Source organism: Apium graveolens, chromosome 10, assembly GCF_009905375.1.
Source record: "Apium graveolens cultivar Ventura chromosome 10, ASM990537v1, whole genome shotgun sequence".
In the NCBI taxonomy this organism is placed as follows: domain Eukaryota; kingdom Viridiplantae; phylum Streptophyta; class Magnoliopsida; order Apiales; family Apiaceae; genus Apium; species Apium graveolens.
In genome coordinates, this window is record NC_133656.1 from 95,884,892 (window position 1) to 95,898,728 (window position 13,837).

Below are 13,837 nucleotides of genomic sequence, written 5' to 3' on the forward strand. Positions count from 1 at the left end.
ATTTCGAGGAGAATCCTTTCGAGCAAGAAACCTGGTCGAATTTCGGCCAGGATTTCTCCCCTTTTTTTCTCTCTTTTTATTTTTTACATATTTCGACCAGGAATTTTTCGACCAGGAATTTTCTTCTATTTCGGTTAAGATTTTCGGTAAGGATCTCCATTTTTTGACCGAATTAACCATCATCTCTTGCCTTGGTCGAAGCTACTTCGAGCAGGATCCATTCGACCAGGATTTTGGCTTGCTTCCTGGTCGAATTGGTTTACCTTGTGGTCGAATTAAACCTTTTATTCAGCTCTGATAGTAGCCATTTCGATCTTAAGCCATTCGACGAGGAACATGATGTGAATCCTGATCGAATGAGGTCAATAGTTCAGAATACATATATATATATATATTCACTTTGAACTTCATCCATTTGATCTGGGCCCTAAATTTGGGCTGGATCCCCTTGGACTCCTGACTTGGGCCTGGATTTTCTTGGGTCAACCCTTTAGTGGGTTTTAATCTGGGCCCATTTCTTAAATCTGGGTTTTGTTTGTTAACTAATTGGGCCCCCCTTTTTTGGGCTGGTTTTATTGGGCTAACCTTTGGGCCCATTGTTTTCAACTGGGCTTCTTTTCCACCCCTTTCTTAAAATCATTTGGGCCTCATCCATGGGCCTTTTTACCTGGGCTTTTGTCAATGGGTCTTCTTCTTTATTATTGAATCAGGCTGGGCTTTTTAAACACTTGGGCCCTTAACTGGGCTTGATTTTTTCTAAAATTGGGCCCTTTTTCTGAGCCCAAATCCCAGGGTCCTCTAGGATTTTTCCAGATTCTTCCAGAATCTTTTAAAAACTTAAGTTTTTCTTTTGATTTTTACTGGAATTCTCTGGACAATTCCAGAACCTTCTTAATTTTGGGCCCAAATGGGCTTTTTAAGGCTCATTATCCCCCTTCCTTGGCTATATAAAGGTGGGATGAGAGTGTGATTCCCTCACACCTCTCATTTCACCTCTCCACTCATTCTACAAACTTCTCCCCATCATTTCTCAAGCTTTCTAACCTTCTCCTCTCTCAAATCCCCTCCCTTAGTTTTCCAACCTCTCCTTCAGGCTTTTTCCAGCTTACTAATGGCTGGCAAGAATTCCGAGAGGGCGGCCAAGATAGCCTCTACTTCAAAACGAGGTAAGGATATCGAGATCCGTTCTTCATACATGTCTTTAATCGATATGATTAATACTAGGGGGGATGAATATCCCTCTACTGCTCATCTCGATTCTTTTAATCATTGTAACACTTGGCACAACATTGATTTCGATAAATTAAATACACGTTATAATGTTCTTTCTCCTCTTAGATTAGTTCCAGTTTCTGGTGGTGACCATACTTGCCACTGGAAACCGAACACTCTCTTTATTTATACAGATGCCCTTAATGCTGGGCTTAGGTTTCCTTTCCATCCCTTCATTCCTCATCTTCTAGCTGATTTACAAATCAACCCCTGTCAACTTCCTCCAAACGCTTGGAGGAACATTTTATGTTTTACGGTCTGCTGCCTTAGGGAAGGTTTTCCCCTTTCTGTAGCTATTTTTAGGAAGGTCTTTCAGTGCTATAATAGCTCTTCCAGTATTTGTGGTTGGGTCTATGTTAAGCAAAAGCCCAAAAGTAAGCATATCTTTAACAGCGCCTCCATTCCCGATAACAACCAAAATTGAAGGAATAGTTTCGTCGGGTTACGTTGGGAGAATGTCGACTGGGGCACACTCTTCCGATCTTCCTTCGGGAAGGTTGGTGATGGTAGCCTCAAATCCATTCACTTAACTCCCGAGGAAACTATTATTTATAATGAGCTTACTCGGAACGACGACACTACTACCAGCTGGACTCTCTTAGAGGATTTCTCCCACATTCATGTGGGACTATCCTCTGTTTCTCAACAGGGTATTTTTCTTCCCTTCTCAATTTTATTTCATTTCATGCATTATTAACACCACTTATTTTGTTTTTTGTCTTGTTTTGCAGCTGCTAAGGAGATCAACGAGGACAATGTACCTCCCGTTGAAGAGACTGCTAGGATGAAAAAAGCTCACCTTGCAGGCCTGGACACTCGGGAAAAGGCCACGAAGCCTATCTTCTTGAGGAAACACAAGGAGCCTATGGGGGAGGCTTCAACTGAGGGAGCTGAGGGCCACAGTGCTCCTATCACTGCTACTGCTCCCGCAGCTGCTGCTACAGGCGCCTTCCAGCCTCTCTGGGGATTCCGCCGAGGGGATACCGTGGTTGGATCCACGAAGCATGCTTGGGATTGGTCCTATCATGGCGTGACTCCCAAGGATTTTACTGATGTGGTGGCCACCCCTGATCTTGAGAGGATAAAGCTCATGGGAGCTCAGTCTCTGGCTTCGGTATGCCTCTTTTTTTTTGAACTTATCTTTCTTACTTGTAGCATTCTCTTGCCTTATACTTTGTTAATTTGTTTTATTTCAGTCTAACGCCTATTTTCAAGGCGCTGTGAGGCAAGCCGAGTCATGGAAGCGGGCTTCTGACAAGGCCGACAATGCCCTCAGGAGGCAACAGAAGAAGTATGCTGCTCTGGAGAAGAAGTTCAAGCGCAAGGAGGAAGAACTCGGAGAATCCAACGCCGAGCTGGTGGTACTTCGGGCAGAGAAGGATAAAGCTATAGACAACTATCTGGACTCAGAGGAGTTTTCCCAGTCCATGAGGATTAGGGATGACTCAGTCTTCCCCGGGTTTTTTAAGACTGGTTGGGACACGGCCCTTGGGACCGTGAATGAGGCTTGTCCTGATATTAACCCAGTGGACTATGTCTGCCCTGATGACGAGGCTTTGCTACAGAGGTTTCGTACCCGAGTAGTTGTCTCGGATCATGTTCCTCAGGACCCGCTCCTTCCTCCTCCCGAGTCTTCTTCCAAGCATGCTGAGGACGACAGCTCTTCCTCCTCCTCCGAGACGACAGAGACATCTAGTGAGAGCGGAGGGGATGATGATATGGATGCCGAGGGCACCTCAGCTCCTTAGAGCTTTTCCAGCCCTGCGTGGCTTATTTTCTTTATCTTATTTTCGAGACTTTATTTATCAAACTCTTGTAATATTTATTTGACCTATTTTATTTATGCTTGCATTCCATGCATTCAGTTTTACTTGCCTGGCCATAGACATTTAAACATATTTCGAAAACTTTATGAATTTTCATAAATTGTTTGGGATTCGTCCCTTACACAAGTCTTAATAAACTTCAAAATAAAACTAGAACATATAAATCCTAAGCAAGCAAAGCTTCAAGGCGCTTTTCAACCTACTCGTCATCTTGACAAGTGAGAATCATATTCAGTTGCCCTACACATAATAAACCTTCAGGTTTTGTGCATGCCAAGTTCTTGGGACTTCAAAACCATCCATAGTCTCCAGCTTGTAGGTTCCTCTACCTTGAACACTCTTGACTTTGTATGGCCCTTCCCTATTCGCGGTAAGCTTCCCTTTCTGTCCTACACCAGAAGCTTCTATCTTCCTCAAGACTAGGTCACCTTTTTTGAAAAACCTTTCTTTAACCCTTAGGTTGTAGTAGAATGAAGCCTTTTTCTGATATTCTACTATCTTTGCATGTGCCTCATCTCGTACTTCATCAATTAAGTCCAGAGCTAACCTTTGTCCTTCCTCATTTTCCTCAGTATTGAAAGCTTGAATCCTGGGAGACGAATGTGATATCTCCACGGGAACAACTGCTTCTGCCCCATATGCTAACATGAAGTGAGTTGCTCCAGTCGTGACTCTACAGGTAGTCCTATAGGCCCATAATATTGGAAGTATCTCTTCCACCCAATTATTTCTTGATTTCTCGATCCTCTTCTTTAGTCCATCCAGGATTATTCAAATTGCTACCTCCGCTTGTCCATTGGCTTGCGGGTGAGCCACAGAGGTGAACCGTAACTCAATTTCATTTTCTTCACAGAACTTTTGAATTCCTCGTTGTTGAATTGTGTTCCGTTGTCGGTGACCAGGATACGGGGAATTCCATACCGGCACATAATATTTTCCCACAGGAATTGTGCAACCTGCTTAGTTGTGATCTTGGCCAAGGGTTTGGCTTCAATCCACTTGGTGAAATAATCAATGACTACAATCAGAAACTTCCTTTATGCCGAGGCCATGGGGAAAGGCCCCAAAATATCCATTCCCCACATAGCAAAGGGAATGGGCGAGTTGATAGAGGTCATCATCTCGGGGGGTTGTCTAACAATATGTGCATGCTTCTGACAACGATCACACTTCTTCACATATTCTATGGCATCAGCCATCATTTCAGGCCAATAGAAACCTAAACGGGTTATCTTATGAGCCAAGGCCCTGCCCCCCAAGTGTTGCACACAAATACCTTTATGCACTTCTTCAAGAGCCAAGCGTGCCTCATCGGGCCTGAGACACCTTAAGTAAGGAACCACGAAAGATCTTTTGTACAGAATCCCATCTATCAAAGAGTACCTTAGTGCCCGAACAGCTAACTTCCGTGCTTCAGTTGCATCGTTTGGCAACCAACCGGTTTGAATGTGGGCCTTAATGAGATCTATCCATGACATCCCCAGGCCTATAGGAGCTACAAGCTTAACATCTATGCTTCGTGTCTTCAAGACACGGAAGTACACACTTCCTAAACTTTCTTCTATCTCGGATGAAGCAAACTTTGATAATGCATCTGCCTTAGCATTTTTCTCCCTTGGAATGTGCTCAACATGGCATTCATTGAATTGGGACATCACAGCCCTTACTAGGCGGACATACTTAGCCATCGTATCATCCCTTGCCTCAAATTCTCCCTTTACCTGGGATATGACCAGCTTCGAGTCTCCACGTACCTTTAAGTTTTTGACTCTAAGTGTCCCAGCTAGGCCAAGGCCAGCTATCAGGACTTCATATTCTGCCTCGTTGTTTGTGGTTGGGAAGTCTAATTTCATGGCATACTCAATCAAGAACCCATCAGGGCTTTGTAAAACCAATCCTGCTCCACTGGAGTTTGATTTTGATGCTCCATCAAAATAGAGAACCCAATATTCTTTCTCTTTATCCTCCTTCTCTTTGTCCCCATTATCGACTTTCTTGTCTTGAGGTATGGTATCTTCCTGCCCCCCAACTTCTTGGTTGGCTATGGTACATTCTACCACGAAGTCAGCTAATGCCTGGGCTTTTATTGCTGTCTGTGGCTTGTACTTAATGTCGAATTCTCCCAGCTCTATTGCCCACTTGATCAACCTCCCGCTAGCCTTGGGACTGTGAATGATATTTCTCAGGGGCTGATTTGTTAGCACCTCAATTTGATGAGCCTGAAAGTAGGGACATAACTTTCTTGAAGCCATCACCAAGGCTAGAGCAAATTTCTCAATAGTTGAATAATTCAACTCAGCACCATGCAAAATTTTGCTGACATAGTATACGGGTTTCTGGATTTTCAATTCCTCTTTAACCAACACAGCGCTCAAAGCACTTTCTGAAACGGCTAAGTACAAGAATAAAACTTCATTCAAAGATGGCTTGGCCAACAACGGGGCCTGGGCCATATACTTCTTTAACTCTTCGAATGCCTTATGGTTTTCCTCATTCCATACAAAGTCCTTAATATTCTTTAGTGACTTGAAGAATGATAAGCACTTTTCTCCTGACTTGGAGATGAATCGTCCCAGCGCAGCAACCCTTCCTGTGAGCTTCTGAACATCCTTGACAGTTTTTGGTGGTTCCATGTCCAGGATTGCCTTTATTTTATCGGGGTTAGCCTCTATCCCTCTCTTAGAGACCATCAACCCCAAAAATTTTCCAGATCCTACTCTGAAAGCACACTTTGTAGGATTCAACATCATCTTGTGGTACCTCAGGACCTCAAAAGCTTCCCTCAAATGGGTTATATGATCAATCTTTACTAGAATCTTGACTAACATGTCATCAACATAGACTTCCATAGTCTTACCAATAAGATCCTTAAAAATTTTATTTACCAACCTTTGATAGGTGGCTCCTGCATTCTTAAGACCAAATGCCATAACAAGATAACAATAAACACCAAAGTCGGTGATGAATGATACCTTTGGAATATCATCCTTGTGCATCTTAATCTGATTGTATCCGCTAAATCCATCCATGAAGCTCAGCATCTCATGCCCAGCAGTGACATCAATCAAAGTATCAATTCTTGGCAACGGAAAATAGTCTTTATGGCATGCATCATTTAGATCAGTGAAGTCTATACACATCCTCCATTTTCCATTGGCCTTCTTCACCATTACAGGGTTTGCTAACCATTCCGGAAATTGAATCTCCTTAATGAACCCAGCCTCTAAGAGCTTTTCTACTTCTTGTCTTATGGCCTCCTGTCTTTCCGGGGCAAAGTTTCTTTTCTTTTATTTCACTGTCTTCCGGCTTGGGTCCACATTTAACTTGTGAGTAATCAGCTCCGGGTCTATGCCTGGCATATTAGCTTCTGACCACGCAAACACATCACTATTTTCTTGCAAAAATCTCACCAACTTCCCTCTAAGGGGCTCCTCTAATGTGGCTCCAATGAAAGTCATCCTCTCAGGATTCTCGGGGTCTAAAGGAATCGAAACCAAGTCTTCTGCTGGCTTTCCTCTCTTCTCATCATTTTCTCGGACATCCATATCTTCAATAGGAAGAACCTGCCCCCCGACTTCATCTGCCCTCAAAGAGGCTACATAACAGCTTCTAGCCATTTTTTGATCTCCTCTCTCTTCTCCAATCCCGTTCCGGGTGGGAAACTTCATAACTGAATGGTAGGAAGAAGGGACTGCCTTAAAGGCATGTATCCCTGTTCTTCCCATGATAGCATTGTAAGTTGAACTAGCCTTTACCACCACAAAGTCCAACATCTGCGTTGCCTGCCATGGTTCCTGACCTATGGTGGTTGGCAACTTGATTATTCCTTCCACAGGACATTCTACTCCCGCAAATCCATATATTGGCATGTCGGTCGGGGTCAATTGGGAGTCGTTATACCCCATCTTTAGAAAGGCGTCATGGAGTAAGATATCCACTGAAGCACCATTATCCACAAGGACCCTCTTGACCGAGCTATTTCCTATTATCGGTGTTATGACCAGTGGGTCGTCATGAGGAAATTTCACACCCTCTAGGTCAGAATCATCAAAAGCTAATGTTACCTCCGTCCTGGCCCTCTTCGGGGCTTCTCCAATAATATGCATAACCTCTCTAGTATACGCTTTTCTGGAGTTTCTGGACAATCCAGCAGCAGTTGGTCCTCCAAAGATTGTGTTTATCACAGGCCCTCGGGGTCGTGACCCTCCATAAATTGTGTTTATAACCGGTCCTCTAGGCTAGGGATTCCGCCCCTGATCGTCTTGGTCCCTCCTACGATCTTCAAAGTTTTTCCTTCCATTATTATTCTTATCCCCTCCTTCTTCAGTGTATTTGTTTAATCTTCCTTTTCGAATGAGGAACTCAATTTCATCTTTCAGCTGCCTACACTCATCGGTGTCATGACCAACATCTTTGTGAAAACTGCAATACTTGCTCTTGTCTAGCTTGGCAGGATCAGCCTTCAGGGGCTTAGGCCAACGAATATCTCGATCTTTCTCGATTTCCATCAAGATCTAGCTTCTAGGAGCATTCAGCTTAGCGTACTCGGTGAACTTTTGCCCAGGTCCTCCCTTCTTGGGGGTTGAATCAGGGTTTTGCTCGGTTCTAAGATACTTGTCCTTAGCGATATACTCCAGATCAGTTTTCCGCTTCTTGCCTACAGCGGGCTCGTTACTTACTACGGTCTTTCTCATACTTTCTTCAACTTTGATATACTTCCCTGCCCTATCCTGGAGCTGCAACATGCTTTCAGGGGGGCGTTTGGCCAAGGACATCTTGAAAAACTCATCCCTAGTTCCTTGTTGCAGTGCTATCATGGCTACATTATCATCAAGGTCTGGGACTTTTAAAGCTTCCTTTGTGAAACGATTCAGATAATCTCTCAAGGATTCTTTTGTTCCCTGCACAATACTCATAAGAGATGCTGAGCTTTTCTCATGAACTCTCCCACTGATGAATTACTTAATAAAAGCCTGACTTAATTCTCTGAACGACCCAATAGAGTTTGGGGGCAGGCGACTATACCACCTTTGAGCCATACCTGACAGGGTTTGAGGAAAGGCCCGACACTTAATAGCATCATTCACGGGCTGCAACAGCAGTGCATTAGAGAAGGTTCTGACATGATTAGCGGGATCTCCCGTGCCGTCATAAGCTTTTATAGTTGGCATCTTGAATTTTCTTGAGATATGGGCATTCATTATATCTTCAGTGAAGGGTGGAGTAGGATCATCAGGATCTCCAAGGGGAAGAAGATTGCTTGGATCAGCCCTTGGGACAGCAGCCTTTCTCCGTACTGGGCCATCCAGTTCTATGATAGGAGGAGGATTTCTCCCCCTAGGAGGTACTGGGGGTCTAGAAGTCTGATGCGCCTCTAGGTCGCGCCTCAGCCTTTGAATCTCAGCCTCGTGAGCCCTGATTCTTTCCTGTACTTCTTGGGGATTCGTCCCTTGGGTGCTTTGAGGGCGTTGGCTACCATCAACCATCGGCTCTTTGCCAGCACGTCTCCTTCTTGGGGCTACTTCATCATCTGAAGATTCTGAGTCTCTCTCAGTGTAAGGACCAGAAAATTCCTGATCCTCAAGAATAGGAGCCAAACCTCGTATGTATGGGGGCGAATACCCTCGCACTTCACTACATCCAACATGTCCACTTCCTCCAACCTCGGGGTAAAGGGGCATCACATAAGGGGGTTAGTAGTAACAACAGTTGAATATTCGTACCCGACGGGTCGAGAATTCACAGGTGTATGTACTTGTTGAACTTGAGGATTCGTACCTTGAGTAGCCGAGGGGACCGTCCCTTGTGGCTGAGGTTCAGTTGCCCCTGTCTGAGCTTCTCCTTGCGTGGTTGCATAAGTTGAATGAGGAGGTACCTCCAGAGTTGAAGAAATCACTTGGGTTGTCCCCATTGGTATTCCTCCTTGAAGGGCTCTAACTGTTCTCCGTGTATTCGCCATGGTTATTGTTGTGTTTTCCCACAGACGGCGTCAAATGTTATGGATTAAAAACTAATATATATAATTGTTGTACTTATTACTAAGGAACGTGAGTTTCGAGGCTCGATTTGACTGCTCTTGTGTTTCGTGACTCAATCTGCCTTAACAAGATGCCTACGTACCTTGCTGATTGTCAAGGATCAAGTCAAAAAACGTAGTTCTGATATGTGGGGTGATGCCCCTTATATAGAGGGGGGAGTCCTTGAATTGGACTTGGTATAGGAGACTTGGTGGTCAAGTCTCTGAATTAGAATGGACTTAGGAGTCCTTGGAAGTAGGAAGCTGATTCCTTATCCTATGAGGATCCTTGAAGGCCAATCTACAAGGATTTATATCCCCACTAGGACTTATCTTAATAGCTATTTTTCTCCCTTATTAATTAATTACAAAATTAATTAATAATCAGGGTTTTGGGCCTTCTTTGTTTCATCAGGCCTGATCTGGTCCATCAGGCTTGATCAATGTGTTAACCTTTTTGGTCTGAATATCTTACATCTTCTTATTGGGTCTAGCAGCCCACACCTTGTATAATCAATGTAATATTTAATTACACAATCAGGATTTATTTATCCCTATCATATATCAACGTATATCCCTTGACAAAATTAGTGTTTGGCATGGACTGTACCTCCTAAAATCAAGGAGAATAGCTCTATCTTCAAATAATGGCTTCGTAATGCATTTTTACCACTAAAAACGCGGTGACAACTCCTAATTAAGAATAAATATATGGTTTTATGATAATTATATTCTGAAGATGGATTATTGTGAATTTCTAGTGTATAGCCGAGCTACCATCTAGGACAATAGAAGCTCACTTGGCAAAAGTTGGATTACTGTGGGAACATGAAATGACTTATTAAAACGTGGCTTTCTTATCAAGTAAAGGAGTCCAAAACTTAAGAACTACACGAGACTTCATCCTTATAAATATAGGATATATAGGCACTTTGCAAGTATCGACAAATATGAATTCTCACTTTATTCTAAATGGATCATTTAGAAAGTTGAGCAATACACTTTTATGGGCATCCCTACGATCGGGTAGACTTACTCCGCCTCCCATGCCCGAAAATCTTGCAAACTCAGTCCCAAGAAACGTCACATCTCTTTACTCACTCCGACAAGCAAACTGGGAGCTGCAGTCGCGATGCAAAAGTTTAAAACGAGCAGATCTATTTTAATACCGAAAAACCAAGGATAAAATCAGTTATTTTGGCGATATTTATCGGGGTGTTATTACCAAATTTCTCTCACAACAATTATTGTTATTATTAATTTTTATTGTTGGTTAGATGTTTAACATTTTTTCAGCAAATTAGAGTATATTTTGGAATATTTTGTTATCACCCACCTTCTTTTACATTTCGTTTTTTGTTGGTGTAACCTTGTACATTTTGTTAAAGGGCTTTAATCTTAAAGTGCCCATTAAACTGAAGTGCTGATATCAAATTTATCATCAAATTTAACGGAATATTATTTCAATTACTAAAATCATAATAAATATCAAATATATAACTCAAAATATGTGCTCGAGATTTAATCATTTTTTTTGGAATTCCATACATTTTTCTTGAATTATATTACAACCAAATGAAAAGTTATTAATTCTATTATTTTAGGTAATATAGTGAGATTTTTATAATTTTGTCTATTAATTACTTTTATTTAAATTAAAAAATATAACTACAAAATTAAAAATAATAGTAGATAAATTTTTAAAATATCACTATATTATCTAAAATACCAGATATTATAAATTGTCATTTGGTTATATTTGTTTGTAGTAAAATTCAACAAAAAATTATAAAACTCTATAAAAATAATTTTAATTTTCGAGCACAAATTTTGAGAGGTCTAATTTATATTTATTAAAACTTTAGTGCTCGAAAAAGTATCACTTTAAGTTTAATTACTAATTTGATATCCACTATGATATACATTAACTGAAAAATAAGCCTGTTAAATTATGAGATCTCTTAGTCATAATAATAAATATCATCTATCTCAATTTCTATATTTGTTGATTAAGCATTAGCTAAGACATGTTTTATAACATATTTAAGCCTAGAACTATACGTGTGTATATATATATATATATATATATATATTATAATACATATGGATTAAAATTTTTATTTTATATTTAATATTTTTATCTTATGTAATAATAAGTGTAAAAATATTATTTGTTATTAAGTAATTTTTTAATTATAATAAATATAATTTTTATGAGATTTATAAGTAAATTATTTTTTTTTTATCATTTTAAATGTCTTACCTAATTTGAATTTTAATATTTATTAAATTGCAATTATATTTAATATCTTTTCATTAAATTTATATTTTTTTCACTTGTATTAGATTAAATATTAAATAGATGTATTTTGTTATTTAATATATATATATATATTCCTTATTTTTTCTGGAGTACTGAAGTCCGCTTACGTTTTGCAATTAAAATATTACGTAAATTTTGCCAAACATATTATTTTACGAATCATATTACATAAATATCACTATTCAAATGAAAATATTACATATATTTTATGAGTATGTTCTATAATGTAAATATGTATATTTTTCTAATTAAACATGTTGTGTAGAATAATATGTTTTACACTTTTTTTAGTTATAAAATGTACGTTTTTTTGCATAATTTTCATTAAAATAGTAATGTTATGCAAGATCATTCACTAAAATAATATTATTTGTAATATTTTAAGTAATAATTTAATTGCAGGATGTAAGTGAACTCCAATACAACACAAAAAATGAGGACTTCATGGAATTATATGAAAATTTTAAAAATAAAAATAAAATAACAGTTTTGAATAAAGGTAATTATTATAACTAAATACTACTATTGAATTACATGCCCTTACACGTTCATTTTAGATAAACATGATTTATTTCACTAATCATTTTACCTATTACGTGGGAGATCTCTTACATACCATGTAAGTGAAGATCTTAGCCCGTATTGTTCTTTCAAATTTGAGCACCTTCGTTTTATAAGTTTGGTAAATATTTTTAGAGAAAAATGTCTTTAAATCAGTATTTAGAGGAATTATACGAATACATAATCTATTTTTAGTAATAATTTCAATTTTTTAATCAAATTCTGTAATTTAAAAACTACCTCCTATATTTATATTAAAAAATATTTATACTATCACATAAGTTAAGTGAGTAGCATTAAGCCCATAATTTTAATGGCAAATCTTTTCATCCCTTCCCTTCCATATCTTGTTATATTAATGATATGTTTTTTGCTCGGCTACATCATCATCATGTTGTTGATCCTCCAAACCCTAAACCTATGGTATATTCTAGGACCCTAAATCTATAGTATACTAGCATAAATCCGGTGCGACACGAGTTTCCATTAATATTTTAAATTTTTATTTATCAAGTTATATTATATTTTTAAAATATTTATATAAATATATAATAATTATAAATTTATAATAATAATAATAGAATAACATGTGGTCCTAATTTAGTAGAATAAATAGACTATTTCTAGTAGTTTAGCAGATATGTAACACTATTATTTATATCTTTTAATAATAGGATAAATTGTATTCGTAGTTTAGTAGGATAAGTATACTATATTTAGTAGTAGTTTAATAATTTAGTAGTTTATTAGATATATAACACTATTTATCTATTTTTGTAATAATCAAAATTAGGGAATTATCGTTGAACTAAACCGTTGAACCAAATTATCTCTATTCCGGCTATTATAATATAGTATATAGATTTTAGGAATGCAGAAATGAACTACTCAATAGTACTAATTGCTCGTAATTAAAATGTATTTTGTGGATAACCCCAAACACGGGTAAATTGCAGGATGGAATTTTTAATAATATTTTATTTATAATTTGAATGCTCTTTTAAATTTTTAAACATTGTAAAATTGCAACTGTAACCGCAACATTTATTTATAATAATATTTTATAGGATATAAAGTAATAAGTAAACAGATTAATTTATTAAATTTTTTAATATTAAATATTATATTATAAATTATGAAATTAATAAATGAACGTTCCTTTTTTGTGATTTCAAGCCTAGTTTATTACTTCAAACCTAAGGTTCAAGTTCAATTAGTCGATTATTTAACTGTCTTCACTTTATTAGCAGCATATTTGGCATTTGCCTCTTAAGTCTCATGCAAAGCAAATAGGGGGCAAGAAAACTCTATGAAAAGACGGTGGTTTAATTCAATACTGTTTAAGAAAGAGTTCGAACACAGGAGTGGTCTAAGTAAATTAACGGGCGGTCTTGGTCCTATTAAAAATAACAGTGAAGGTGAAGATTCGAATAGAAATGATGTGAAAAAGTTAGTCATAGTTGGGGTATTCATGACAATTCTAATTACATCAATATTTATTATTTATTCGGCGTCAAGGACATTCGGAATTTCACATCCGATGAAAGACTCTCGTCGCGCTTCTATAGTATTTTTCATCAGTAATATTAGGAACAACGGTGTAGCCGAGCACTAGAGCCGAGCAACGAAGTTTGAAAGAGTACTGCAACTTATATTAGTTATTACTCATTAACCGATATTTTCACATTTTTTTATTTTCGAATGTTAACTTATCAAACAACTCGAAACTGAATTTATTAAAGTTTTTTTTGTGATTCTTCTTATTTTATATGAGGTGGTTGAACCGTAAACCGAACCGTAATAATCATAAATGATGTGGTTAACCACGATCGCAAACAC